Below are 14,768 nucleotides of genomic sequence, written 5' to 3'. Positions count from 1 at the left end.
AGTGATGATGGGCTGCAGGTGTGTGTGGTTAGAACTCAGGTGATTGTGATCGCTGTGTGACTGTGACGTGGGAGCCTGGCATGTCTGTGACAGTCGCTGCCAGAGTCCTTATGAGAGTCTGTAAATATGATCGCAAATCTCCCATTTACATTTACTGCATTGGTTGTTTCATCCCGAATCAACTATAAAATCATCCTTCTCACACATAAATGCATCACCGGACATGCACCACCATGGGCCCATTCTTCGTACGTCGCTAAAGGCGGGCGTACACGATGCAATTTTTGCTGTTGTACGAACTCGCAGATGATTTTTTTTCTCGGGAGAAACCGCGTGGACATCGTGGATGCTCGTATGGTCGCGGCTCGCACTGTGTGAGAGGAAATACAATACGAGCCGAGCACGTTAAGAGTACCTCCCGACCTTACGATCATTTTTAAACATGTTTAAAAAGTTCGGGGAGTCGGCCCGATTTTTACCAGCATATGGCTGTCCCCTATTGCCAAATCATGCACAAGCACATCACATAGCCTAACGCTCAATCTATGACTATTATTAGCTCAGTGGCTGCCACATACTGCGTTCACACACACACACACACACACACACACACACACACACACACACACACACACACACACACACACACACACACACACACACACACACTTTCTCTCACGTGCACTCTTCTCTCTCCCTCTGATTGTTTCGGTTAATCGGAATGGCTACTACTGTTCTCTGCTTTTCAACAAATCATTTGCACCCCTTTTTTCTTTATTTTTTGTATCTGAAGCTATAGCAGCAACATTGAAAGCTCCGGTGTCTGTGTTACACGAAAACTTGTGTGATCGCGGCCGGCTCGGGGTGCAAACAGTCGTGCCATGTACCAGCTGATTTGATGCGATGATCAAATTAAATGACTCGTAGCGTCTGCAATATCTCACGACCTTCCAAGTGTCCGAATTCGCACAGTGAACGCCCGCCTTAACTCAGTTAGCTGGATTTGATTATTGATGATTTGGCTTGATCTCGGATTGTTTGGTTCTTTAAAGCTCATCCTGGACTTGCTGTCATAGCAATAGGTCTGTAAGCTTAAACCTGCTTGGGAGGTTTATTTCATGTAAACAGGATTAGATCGCATCTTGAGGTGATATTTAAAATCTTTCCCAGCCACTGCTACTTTATTACAAGAGTTCATTACTGAACCAGGGGCAATAATAATTTAAAATATTAAATTATTTTAAAGTGTGTACAAATGTTATAACATTTTGAATATAAATAATTGGGAATCATTTTCATCAAAACATTTAATTGATCTAACTTTTATGTTGGTTTGGTCGTTTGTCTGTTTCCTTATAAAAGTCCAGAAATTCATTTTTTTTCTTCTTCTTTTGTCTTTGACAATTTTTTTTGCCAGGTGACTTTTTTAATTATATGATGTCATTACGTTGTCTTGACGCCAGCCAATCGCCGCATTGCTGATCATGGATTAAAGTATTGATGCATCTGCCCTCTTCAGGGAACACAAGCACGAGCAGTGATCTCAGATATCTTAATCCAGATAATTTAATTCAAATTCATTTGAAGAACCAAATTAGCCAGATATCAATTATCACGATTAAAAGATCAGGGCCCTCATTTATCAAGGGTGCGTACACAACGTTCTGTGCGTAGTGAGTGCGTAAGAACAGTTTCACGCAAAGTGTGGGATTTACCAACTTGTACTTATACGTAGAAATGTGTGTAAATATAAGCACACCTCTGAGCTTGCTTACGCAGAGTCTTTTGGTTTTTTAAGCCAAGTCTTTGTTTTCTGTTTATGATTGTCTCTAATAAAAGACTGCACTGGGGTTCATCACCTCACCTCTCAGTGGAACTTTGATACAAAAACACATTTTGCACTGATACATTTGAGTCACAAAACACTCAACACAATACTGATACTTGCCATGTGATACTTTATTGAAAGAAGTTATTTACATTTTACATTTACATTTAATCATTTAGCAGATGCTTTTATCCAAAGCGACTTACAAAAAAGGGGAGAGCAATAGAAGCAACGAAACAAACAAGGCCAACAAACTGTAAGAGTTTGTAAGAAGTCTCAATTAATTAGCACAGTACACAATTTTTTTTTTTTTTTTTTTTTTTTAATAGCCATATACAATACCCACCTACAACAAAAACTCACGTACGCAAAATACAGAACACTGGATTTTGATAGCCATGATAACAACCCATTAGGACTAAGGTTGTTGCCCCAACTGTTGTCGTTAATGCAGATTCAGTTATAATGAAGGACTTAGAACTTAGCTCACTTCACATTTCTGATTATCTTGTTGATCCATTCAAGATATGGTGAAATCTTACTATACACATTAGGATATTCAGCTGAATTGCACTAATCTTTATATCCAAACGCTGTGATGCCAACTGCAGTTTTTCCACATACCAGAGGACCTCCTGAGTCATACTGTGAAGAAATAGAACACGTCACTAAAGTGCCTTATCAGTACACATAACTAAGTAACAATCAAAGTGTGTGAATCATCTTTTGTACTTACAAGGCAGGATCCACCATGACCACGTGTGCACATCATATGTGAGAGTGAGTATTGGACGAATTCTCTCCATCTATAGCTACATTCTGGGTTATTCATTATTTTCACGTTTGCCTCCATTAGACAAGCACTCGCTGGACTATTAATATTCAGACTTCCCCAGCCGGCAACACTACAGACTCGGAAAAGTTTGTTTCTGTTTCCACATCTTCTCCTTTCTCTGGTAATGATATCCAGTCAACATCTGTGTTTTGGTCAACTCTTTCCTGTAGCTGTAAAAAAACAACAACCGTTATTAATGAAATATTTAATCATCTTCATTAAGACTGTCAAACTGTGGTTGATTATACTGCCGTTTGTGAGGTTAGTACGAAAACCCTGAAAGCCAAGGAGAGGATCTGTGCATAAAATATTCAAACAGACCATTTTCAAATTCTTTGAGAATAATTCTTACATCAAGACACTGCAACAGAAATTCAAACTTTGTGTGTTTTAGCTTTGTGCCACTGTTTCCTGATCAGATATTGAATGAACAATTCAGACCTGCAAACTTGTCGCTTTTTGGCGACAATTGCCGTTTTCTTGGTCAATTGGGTCATTTATGTGAATCGCATAGAACCGAAGAGTTGTTGTTGTTGTTTTTTTTGGGGGGGTCTACAGTTCGACTAGACATGTAGACTAGGACATGTCAAACTTTATTGGATGATTCTTAAAACAGACATTTCTCTGGGCCAATCGGAAGCTTAGCACTTGCGTCAGAATCCTAAAGCACACAGCATCAACTGAGCTCGCCATTGAATGAGACGCCTGGCTACCACGCGAGTCTGACTGATGGAAGGAAGCGAGCTTAGTGTTCAATTCAAGCATGGGTGAAGATTACGCGGGGAACGGGGGGAAGTGTCTCCCGCACTTTTAAAAAAGTGTTTTTTCATCCCCCGCAATTTTACTGGGTCTCCCCGATCCTAGTCGACCCGCTCTGAGTGGGATTCGAACCGGTGTTACCTGTGCGAGGGCGGGCAAGTTAACAGGGACGCTAAAGACCGCTTTCTCTAACCTCGGTTGATTGCGTGCTTTTTGAGGTCACGGGCAAGTGTATTTATACATAGAAACCAATGTGAATACAACAAGATTTAAATTCAGAGACAAAAATATCTATGCATGACCTGTCATTTTATTCGTATCTAAATATGAGGAGGGCGCTCTCACAGAAAGTCCAAAAGCAGATTCGTAGAAATTACTGCTGGAGCTGCAGCTGAAGGAAAACAATCGTTATGAGAGATGAAACGTGACGACGACAATCAGACGATTGCGACAAGCCATCTCAATGTCGGCAATTTATTGACAATAAAGTAGGCCTATCATATGAATAATGCAGTGCTAACTGACAGCTTTTTAAATGTTTATCTTCTGCTCACCAAAGCTGCATTTGTTCATATAATCTGCATATAATCAAAAATACTGTCACAATTCACCAGTGTGAGTGCCCGTGATCACCACCAGAGGGCACTCCACCCCGGACTGTCAATCCATCACAAACTACATTACCCATAATCCTTTCCCCGGACTCATTAGCACTCAATGTTTACACCTGTGTCTCATCACCTCATTACATCTGCCTATACAAGCCTGGTTATCTCTGTCATTCATTGCGAAGTCTTGTTTAGTGTACTGCATTTCTGAGCGTTTCTATGGTTCCATGTTTCTTGGTTCTTTGGATTTCTTGCCTGTCTTGGATTATCCTTTTGCCTCTGTCCCTTGTTTTGTTTGCCTGATTGAACTGCCTACCTGTGTATGACCTTTTGCCTGTTTTATGGACTACGACTTTGGATTACCCTTTAATAAAAACTGCGTGTGGATCTTCAACCTTCTGTCTCAGAGCAGTTCGTAACAAATACAGTTAAAACAGTAATATTGTGAAATACCATTACAAATGAAAACAGCCTTTTTCTATGTGAATATGGTAAAGTGTAATTTATTCCTGTGATCAAAGCTGAATTTATCATTAGTCCATTCTTCAGTGTCCCATGATCCTTCACTAATCGTTCTCAAATGAGGATTTCATAATCAAGAAACATTTTTGATAATTATCTGTGTTGAAAACAGTTTTGCTGCTTAAAAATGTTGTGGAAACCATGATATATTTTTTTTTCAGGATTCTTTGATGATAGAAAGTTCAATGGACAGCAATTATTTGCATTTATTAAATCAATTATTGTCTTTTGTAATATTAAAAATATCACTTGTGATCAATTTAATGTAGCCTGTGTCTGATCAACAAAAGTTTTAATTTCTCTCTTTTTTAATTTTACCACAAATGTTTGAATGGTATTGGTTTCCACAAAAATAAAACAGCACCATGAGCAGCAAAACTGTTTTCAACACTGATAATAATCATAAATGTTTGTTGAGCATCAAATCCTAATATGAGAATGATGAGTGACACTGAAGACTGGAGTAATGATGATAAATTCAGCTTTGATCACAGAAACAAATGACACTTTACTATATATTCACGTAGCGAACAGATGATGTACTTTAAGAAATTATAAATTGATGAAAAATGCATTTCCATATTGTGGATAATAAATGTGTATCATTTTAATTTGCTTGTTACTAGGGTTGGGTATCATTTAGGTTTTTTACGATTCCGGTGCCATACCGGTACTTTTAAAACGGTTCCGGTGCCTGAATAAAAATAAATAAATAATTATTGATTTTTTTTAAATTCTTTAAATTGAACAATTTATTAAAAGTTTAAAGTATACTTAAATATATAAATAGATACAAAACACAATTTACTTAAATTCACAGTAAAAGCTAAAGCCACCTAACTTAACTACAATAGGCCTAATTTAACACTAAATAACAGCACTAATACTAGTGATATTACAGCACTAATAACAGAAAACTAGTCTTTAGTCTTGGTCTGCCACAAACCAGCTTCAGTTCAGCATTATTTTGCATTAATATGACCATATTCTCTGGCTTAGAACATGGCCTTATTGTTTCCATGGCAACGCGTCGTGCTTCTCACATGACACAAAAGCAGCCGCAAAACCACTCAGTGCTCAGCTATATCGGTTTTTTATTTTTATTTTTAATTCAAAATATTCAAAAACTTGTTACCTATGTCATGAGCTATCTGATATTTTGATTTTCAAATATGTATAAGTGAATGTGTTTTGTCATGATCATGTTAGTTGATCTATAATGCGCGTTGGGCGCCGTCATGTTAGTTTGCGCCTCAGAGAATCGGATCTGTCAGATTTACATTACGTAAATTCATCCTTGTCTCAGGAAACACATGAAAGTAAGTGAACGGTGAACTCAGAGAAGATATATAGTAAACTATATAGTAACTTATATAATGTGTGTCTGATACGAACAAAACAGTCAAATTATAACTGTCAGAGAGGATTGTTATTGCCACTTCCATCAGCATGTTTTTGCTGCTACTTATGTGCATTTAAATGTCTGAAACCTAAAATAAACATGGTGTGGTTGAAAACTATCTATCATATATCTCTGGCTCACCCTAGTGAAAAAAAAGTATACTAAGTATACTTGCGGCCAGACTCATTTTCAGTATACTTGAAGTGTGTTAATGACTAGTTAACTTGAAGTGTGCTATTTTGACACAACTCATTTTGTACTAAGTATATTTAAGTTGTAATTAAATTGTGTTAAAGCACAACTTTAAGTGTATTTAGTATACTTTTGTGTGCTAAATTGGAACAACTGTAAGTATACTTAGTACACTTTAAGTATATAGTGACTAATTACATGCTTAGTGATATTAAATGTGCTTTATTTGTATTATAAGTATATTTTATTTGTGTTAAGTATATTTTATTTGTGTTAAGTATACTTTATTTGTATTATAAGTATACTTTATTCATGTTATAGTACACTTTATTTGTATTATAAGTACACTTTGTGTTATAGCATACTTTATTTGTGTTTTAATAAATTACAAATTAATTACCAGTATATTCAGAAAACACAAACAATATACTATGAATATAATATATATTTTATTTACCTTGGCTCATTCAAATGACTAAACATATACACTTTGTAGTCAATAACAATACAATGTGTTATTACTTAGCTATACATTGTACAATATACTTTCAATTACAATGTCACACAATACAGTATTTTAATGTGCTACATTACATTTAATGAATTACTTACTGACTTACTTTCCCAATGTTGAATGCATTTGTTTTCAAGGACATTACAATAAATTAAATCAAATCTAACACACATAACTAATGAAGAGACATTTCATTAAACAAGCCCAACGTTTTTTATAAATGGTTTCACATGGTTTCAGCAAAGCTAAACAAAATTAACTTACTATGTTTTTCATTGAATTAACACTGGAAGATGTTGGAAAACATATCATTGAACTAATTCCACTGACCATCTCTATACATAAATATAAATTACACATTATATTCAATTTCATTACACTTGCGTCTGATGACCGCTTACACATAATCTGGGGCAGTTGACAGCAAACACTTGTGAAGAACGCAATCTGTTAACAGAATATACAAGAGATAAGGTCAGGTGCATGTTCATTCAACTTTTTATTCACGTTTAGTGATATTACATAGCCCTATTACTTACCTCCAAACAGAAGGACTTTTTCCGGTGCTTTTCGGGATCACGTAACGTTTGGCCATTTTATTCCAAAACAGTTTATCGTCACCATCAAGGTCAGGCAGCGATGTGACGTAATTGAACTGGTCCGAAAAATGAGCAATGTACTTTACGCTCTCAGTGTTTTATTAAATAATTAATGTAACGCAACATTGTGCTTCACCTGCAAGGCTGCAAACCTCCCGCGAGTGAGCGAGACGAGTACCGTCAGCAGCTCTGCCTCTGATTGGCTGCAGGCATTAAGCAACACAATCTGATTGGTCACAGATCAATGAAGAGACATTTGAATTCCGATAAGAAACAACTATTTAACTCATAGTTTCTTGCGTTGTATTTTAAGTGTGCTGTTGGATTCTAGCCTAGAAATCTAGACGCACCCTAGCGGCAGCAAATTTAATTTGCCCGCAAGTGTCGTCTAGGCACTCTCAATACCATTCTGAGCTTTTGTTGGAACTGTTTTAAGTTTTATTTAGCTAATAAAATATTTAATCTCAAGACAATATTTTGTGTCTAATAATTATTTATTTGAGACTAGTAATAATAATAATACATTTTATTTATAATGCACTTTATATTAAACAAAATCTCAAAGTGCTACAGAATTAAAAAACAATCAACAACAATAAATAAATAAGTAAATTAAAAAAATAAAATAAATAAAACTGAAAAATAAAATAAAGAAGTAACAAGTCAATTAAAAGCTCTGATAAAAAGGAGGGTTTTAAGACCACGCTTAAAAGCATCTATAGTCTGTGGAGTCCGCAGGTGGTCCACAGACTGGGGGCTGCAGAGCAGTAGCCGTGTAATAAGCGGGATAATGTTTATCCCGCTTCGCGTCGGGGTCCTGATCACTCTGTCGGGGTTTATTCTGAGATAACAACCGGCTGGGTGAATGTGGCGTGAGCCGGGGAGAACTGTACAGCTTGACACACACAAGCTCAAGTTTAACTACTTATAGAAAATGCGACTACGCCACCTGGGAGGGTTTCACCCAGGAAGTAGAATTAAACCCCACAATTTGTTATTAGGTCACACAGGTTCGACTCTCTTATAAAGAAATGTGGGCAGGAAACGTGGGCATCATATAAAAATACAAAAGTTCTCTTCACAAATTGAATTCAAGATAAACAAATCACTTAAAATCAGCTCTGATATGTGCCATTCATAACATCTTTCTGGTGACAATACAACAAATTAACACAAACGGACAAGAAAGAAAAGAAACGTTAAACAAAACCCAGTTACGCAATTTCCAAATGAACAAAACAAAATAGAATATAATTAATTACAGGGCTGGGGTTATTGCACCGGCGTGATTGCTACACTAGTAATCCAAAAATCACACTTCCACACCACCGTGAACTCAGATCACACACACTCGTACACTTCAGAAGTGTCACAGGGCAAACGTTGTAGCAGCACCACCACCACCACCACCACCACAAAGATCATTCACCCGTGGGACCCCAGCTCCTGAAAAAAAAATCATAAACAAAATAAGTCTCACAAACAAATGAATAAAAGACAAAGTCACAATTCCACCATAAACGATGGTCAACAGTCACCACAGTACCGTACAGGTGACAACATAGAAATCTTGAAAAGGAAAACAACAAAAACTCATTAAAAGTTTGGGGGACAGGTCTCAGAAAGGAGCACCCACGTTGACCTTGGGCCAGCTCCAAAAACAGCACGATCCTCCACCCCAAAGTAACCCAAAAAAAAGATGATATGATTTAAAACTAAATCACAGAAACCAGAGGCAGCAGCAGAAGTCCCCCTAAATAGTTGTAATCCGATGTTGTTAGTACAGCGCACAACGAAGGAAAAACCAGGCTGTAATAAACAGCCAGGACGAAAGGGAGAATCCTATAACAAATATAAATACAAACAAACAGGATTATTATAAAATCGCCCATCACATGCCCAAATTCCCCACCCGGTAAACCCAACAAAACTTACCCAACACGGATAGATGAGTTTTACAATCAGTTCACCACTCAGGATACACAGCCTTCAAATAACTCGCCGGTAAACTGAAGTACAGGGACTGCACATTACTCAAACCATCCGCCCCTCAGTGAAGCTAGACATCGTTTACTTTAAAACTTCCTCCTACCTGAAGGGAGGGCAGAAATCGCATCCAAAACAGCATCCGACGGAGAGACAGAATTGATGAAAAGACAGGCTGGTGTACAACAAGCAAATGATTAGTACAATGGAAAATAAGTTAGCAAAATGCTACGTGCTAACAGCACATACCTAGAACCGCTGAAGCAAACCGACAACAAGGGGAGGATACGGACGTGACGCATCCCAGGCTCAAGCCAATCAACCTTTAAATAGTACACACTCGCTACTGATTGGTGGACATAAGTGTCAATCACCACCCTTACCTCATTCATACGGTCACATGTACATTATCCCTTACTTAGCTAATGATTAATTAAAGCACACAACTGGAAGTTGAAATGCATGGCTTTGACCCATTGTGGTAATTAACACATTAATTTACATTATTAGTTAATTTAATACGTTATTAAGGAATTAACACATTGTCAAGTGTTATATTTAACTGTGCGCTTTCCCACACTTGAAGGAGATGGGTCTCACAATTTCAATGATTAAACTGGATTCCACTCAATGAATTAAGGCCTCGTGAATTTCTTTCAGCCATTTATTTCTTTTAGCATTTGGCTAAGCAGTTGAAAAACCTTTAAAGATACAAACATACAGTGTAAATCACCAGCAATACCAATAAAATGCATTAATTAGCAGGTTTAACATGATTTGTGTAAATGTTATACTTAATTCATCAAATAGATTTAATTAATGAAGCATTCAATACATAAATATTTCACAATATTTTTCACACAAGAGTTGTTAAATATCTGACATTGAGTTCAAGCTGATTTAAATAGATATTAAATATTTCACCTCAAAACCAATGCATTTGAATCTTATTAACTACACATTTTAAGTACAGAATAAATAGATTTTAATAACACATGTTTATAATTTAATTTAGTAGATTCCAACTACAAATAACCTGTACTTTTATCTATATTTATCAATGAATTGCTATTTTAACAATTTGTATTTATATAAGCAAAATATGAACACAAAGACATAATAAACCCCATAAACACCAAGAAAATTATGCTACTCAAACCATCAGCGCGTTCCAGAGAGTGTAATTAAATACTACATTCGTTTCTTATGATAGCAGCTATTAATAACATGCATAAACCACAGGGTTTAACCAGTAGCGCTTAAGCTTACCGGCTGTCACTTTAGGGTTCTTTTGTGAGTACTCCCGCACAGTGTTTTAATATCGATCTCCAAACTAGTTTCTCTTTGTTTAGCGCTGCTCTTTGGTGTAGCGTCAATTCTTAAATGCATACCAATTTCAAACAGTGTGCTGCCTTATTCAGCTCAGGGACGCGCAACAGATTGCGCATTTGATTCACCTGTTACTCAATGAGGGAAGGCGGGGTAATGGGCGGTTTGCCGCAACACCTCCCACTCGATCTTTCATAGTCCCCTTGGAAGATCGCACAGCTTGGCAACAGTCACATTTATAGCCTTTACTCATTTTTCATTTGCTCTTCGATAGGGAGGAGAACAACAAGGCGTCTAACGTCTCTGTGCAACACAGTACCTTGACAGACCCTCTTCCCTTCACAGGATGCAGATTCTTTGACTATTGAATTCTGGACAGGAACACAGTAGTTTGGAGACATCCGAACATTCACATCCCTTACGATGCCCTTTGGATCAAAGTTTACACTGATGACTCTTCCAAGCTTAAACTGGCCTCTTAGCACATTTTGATCACATAGCCACACAATGTCCCCAACAGCAACATTCCTCTCTGCTGTATGCCACTTGTTCCTCACAAACAGATTAGGACCAGCAAGTTGGCTCCAGGATCTCCAAAAGCAATTGACTTGGCTTTGTATCTCTCGCAGCCTTTTATAAGGATAGTTGTCAAAGTCAAATGTCTTAAAGTCCCCTGTCTGTGTGGCTCGGCCAAGCAATAATGAGTTTGGTGTCACATATTGTATGCATCCTTCCTGGCACTGAACTCTAGCATCAATAGGACGCTCGTTTGCAAGATTGGCCGCTAGTTGAAGTGCTGTCAAGAACTCACTGAAAGTAAGGTGTGACCCTTTCTCAAGACTTTGGAGAGCTTTCTTTGTAACACGCACTGCGGCTTCTGCAGCTCCATTTCGGTGTGGTGAATCAGCTGGATGCACTTTCCAGACAAACTGTGTTCCATTTTTGACTGCATACTCCTCTAATGTTGCTTTAGTTTGACTTTCCAAAAAAGCATACAGATCTTTCAGTACAGGTTTTGCACCAATGAAATTGGTTCCTGGGTCTGACCAGACCTTTCGGGGATGACCTCTAACAGCCGTGAACCTCTGGTATGCCAATAGGAAGCTCTCTGTAGAAAGAGAATCGGCCAACTCTACATGAATAGCTCTACTTGCCATACAGCAAAGGACAACTCCCCAAACTTTCATTGACGCTCTTCTCTTGACATCATCCTTTACTTGGTAGGGTCCGAACAGATCAATGGCAGTGAACTCAAATGGTGCAGCAGGTCTCGTTCTCTCTTCAGGTAGTTTACCCATTACTTGTTGACATACTCTGGCCTTTGCTTTTTTGCAGAAGATGCATTGGTCAACGACTTTTTGAACAACTCTTCTTCCTCTCAAAACCCATGCTTTCCTTCTCATCCTCAACAAAGTGCCTGCCACTCCATCATGTGCCTCGCCATGAGCTTCATAAGCCAACAAGGTTGCAATCCAGGCATCAAAGGGCAAGAGGGGAACAGTCTTAAAGTCTTCCTGAAAGACTTGAACTCTGCCACCACACACCAAAAGTCCAGTTGCCATGTCTTTATAGACAACCAGTCGATCTATTGTGGTGTTTGAGAAGATCACATCTTTTTGTGCTGCTAGACAGAGGTCCCTGAATGCATCTTCTCTTTCTTTGTGAGTGATGATACCAGCTAATGATACCGCCTCCCACTTTAGTATATCCATCGTCTTGAGTTGAAGAAACTTCTTTGCAGCTCTCCAGACCAATGCCACAGTTTTGATAAGCCGTGTTAGACTGCTGAATCTTTTCACATCAATTATCTCTTGAACTCCTTTTCCGCCAGGTGGTCTACTTGGCTCCGTCTGGATTAAACTCGGATTTTCTTCTGGCTCTTGTTTTTTCAACTGAGCTCTGGTAAGTGCAGAAACAAAAGCTTTCTTCTGAATCTTTATGATGTTTTCTCTGGCTACAGCAGCAACATCTTTAGCGGATTTAATTGGCCACTGGTTCACTGGTAGACTGAGGAACTTTGGACCGGACTGCCACTCAGAGCCTTCATCCAAATCTTTTGGGCCAGTTCCTCTCGTGATGATGTCTGCAATATTAATTTGCCCTGGAACCCACCACCAATCCTGGACGTTGGTGCTGCTTTGAATCTCTCCAATTCGATTCGCAAAGAAGGTTTGGTAACCATAACTTTCACGCTGCACTGCTCCTAAGACGGTCTGACTATCAATAAGATGATACCACTTCTCAACGGAGATCCTGCAATGTCTTTGGAAGTATTTTTTTAATCGGGCAGCAAAAACAGCACCGCACACCTCCGCTTTAACAGCATCGCCCTTATGGTCGAGGGGGGTTAGTTTGGCCTTAGATTCAACAAGCCTCACAGTTACACCTTGACTGCAGCTCCAACGCAGATACAACACTGCTCCATATGCCTGTTCACTGCCATCAGAGAAAGTGACACCAATGGGTTCAATGGTGGTGTCTAGAGGTGTCAGGGGTCTGATGAACTTTACTTGTCCCAGCTCCACATACTCTTCCAGAAGCTTGATTGCATCCTCCCGGAGCCCCTCCGACAAAGCTGCATCCCAGGTATCCTTAATTGGGCCATAGATAACTTTGGCCTCTTGAAAGGCTCTCCGCACCAGAATTGCACCTTTTTGTTTGGCTGGAGTCACCAGACCTAACGGATCATACAGCCCTGAGACTTGACTCAGTAATTCTCTTCTGGTGAGTGGATTTGGAGCTTGTGACCTCACCTGCCCTTTTAATAAATCTTGGCCAAGTCTCATTTTTCTCTTCTTCTTTGAGAAATTCACAGCGATCATGATGTGGAGTTTGTCATCTTGTACAGTGTACCCCAGGCCAAGGGCTTTGTTATCATCTTCTGTAAGCTGATTTGGTAAGAACATAGTCTTTGGTTCAGTATTCTTGTCTCTGGATTCCTTCCTCCCACTTTGACCGGAATAGACCCAGGGCTTTATGTGGAATCCACCAGCTTTTAGGATCTGCTCAACATTCAATGTAATAACCTTCAGTTGATTCATGCTGTTGTGAGAAGTCAGGATATCATCAACATAAGCATCTTCTTGTAGCACACGTCGCTCTTCCTTAAGGTGACTGAATATGGGTAGATTTGCAGTCTCTCGCATGGCCAGTTGAGCAATACAGCCTGCTGGTTTGTCTCCAATATTTACCCTTGTTATAGCATATTCTTCAATTTCATCTTCTCCAGAGTCACGCCAGAGGAATCTGTGCAGATGGATTTCTTGGTCTTCCAGCCAAACAGAGTTATACATTTTGCGTATGTCACCCAAGGCAGCAAAGACTCCAGCTCTAAACCTCAAGAGAACAGCACGAATGGGGTTGAGCACATCGGGACCTTTGAGCAGCAGGTCATTCAAGCTCAAACCTCTAAACTTTTGGCTGCTGTTCCAGACTAGCCTTACTGGGGTTGTAACAGAGTGAGGATTTGGAGCGATTAGGTGGCTGATGTACCACACAGGCCCGGTCCAGCTTTTAATCACCTCATTTGACAACTTTACTGCGGCTTTGCAACGGACCATGTCATGTACTTGTGCTGTGTAGGCAACTTTCCATTCTGGTTCTTTTGCCAGCTGTTTTTCGGTCCTGAGGAATGTTGCTTCCACAGCCCTTCTGTTATTTGGCAGGGAGGCTGGATCCTCTGTCCATGGGTATTTAGCATGCCAGTGTGGTTCCTCACAATGCTCATCTCCATTTACATATGTTAAGCCATTTTTTACCATTTCCACTTCTCTTTCTTCAGCAAGTGTCATTTCTTTACCCCCTGGCTGGCAATTTCCACAGCGACAACCTCCACACTTAGGCTCACAAGCGGCTCCGATGCTATCCCACTTCCACCATTCCAGGAAATCTCGTTTGATGGTGGCAGTGCATGAATGAACAGCAGGATGCACAGGAGACTGACGAGTAGCTGGAATTTTACAGATTAACTCTTCGTACTTGACTGCTGCAGTCCTCATTGAACGTGCAAAATGAGTTTTTGACATATGTGCAGTTACAGCAAGTTCTTCAAAAAGATCAGGGTGAGTACCTCCAATAGTTTTCCCCAGAGGACCATCCCAGAGGACAAGATCTCCAACTGCACGAATCTTCTGGGGCACCAGCTGTCCTTCCTTGTGACTTATAAGAAGTTGGATTTCTTGGGGTCTTACCAGT

At 39.2% G+C, this 14,768-nt stretch overlaps 1 pseudogene; it reads right to left on the bottom strand.

Annotated features, from left to right (window-relative positions):
• Positions 1 to 2,153: 2,153 nt before the first annotated feature.
• LOC137039760 (mast cell protease 3-like) lies at positions 2,154 to 9,499 on the bottom strand (annotated as a pseudogene).
• Between the last annotated feature and the right edge of the window lie 5,269 nt (positions 9,500 to 14,768).

Source organism: Pseudorasbora parva, chromosome 14 (assembly GCF_024679245.1).
Source record: "Pseudorasbora parva isolate DD20220531a chromosome 14, ASM2467924v1, whole genome shotgun sequence".
NCBI lineage: Eukaryota > Metazoa > Chordata > Actinopteri > Cypriniformes > Gobionidae > Pseudorasbora > Pseudorasbora parva.
Note: the sequence above shows the minus strand (reverse complement) of the source record. Positions and strands in the feature narration are given on the sequence as shown.